Below are 729 nucleotides of genomic sequence, written 5' to 3'. Positions count from 1 at the left end.
AATCCGCCTGCCTCCGCCTCCCAAGTGCTAGGATTAAAGGCGTGCGCCACCACCGCCCGGCTTCTTTTCCCTTTCAAAAAGTTATTTTTAGAAATATTAGTAGGACATGGCACCACTAAAAGACAGATATTTTATTAATGTCTTACATAAATTCACTTTTATTAGTAAACTATTTGGCTACTATTCAAAATGTTTCTCAAGTTGAAAGTCTCTAATAAACTTTGAATTGGAAATTTATTTAGACATCATTTTTCTTTTTTAAACTAAGAAGATGTTTGCCTTTTATGCATTACTCTCTCTGTTATAAAGCTGAAAAAGTGTTACTGAAATAGGTAATCATATTTTGTTTCCTTCATTGTAACTAAGCAACATTACTTCTGTTCTTGAACTTAAATGACAGTGGGGAAGCAATTAAATAAAGTCACTAAGTAACAATATATGCTTAAAATTTTTCATGTTTTCTTTCTTACCTTGTCTCTACTTTCTTGTATATAGGGTTTTATTTAATATTTATTTATTTTTAACTATTTAATATTTGTTGCAAGAATATTGGTTTTTATAAAAATATTTTTTATGTGAAACAACCCTTGTAGCAGCTACTCCTGTGATTCATTATATTTGCTCTGCATAACTATTTGTTTGTCCTTATTTATTTACTTATTTATTTATTTACTTATCTATTTATATTGGTATGGAGTGGTATTGAGGTTTAAACCTAGGCTCTTATGA

Source organism: Mastomys coucha, unplaced genomic scaffold (genome assembly GCF_008632895.1).
Source record: "Mastomys coucha isolate ucsf_1 unplaced genomic scaffold, UCSF_Mcou_1 pScaffold1, whole genome shotgun sequence".
In the NCBI taxonomy this organism is placed as follows: domain Eukaryota; kingdom Metazoa; phylum Chordata; class Mammalia; order Rodentia; family Muridae; genus Mastomys; species Mastomys coucha.
The sequence above is the reverse complement of the archived record's forward strand: the minus strand, read 5'-3'. Positions refer to the sequence as shown.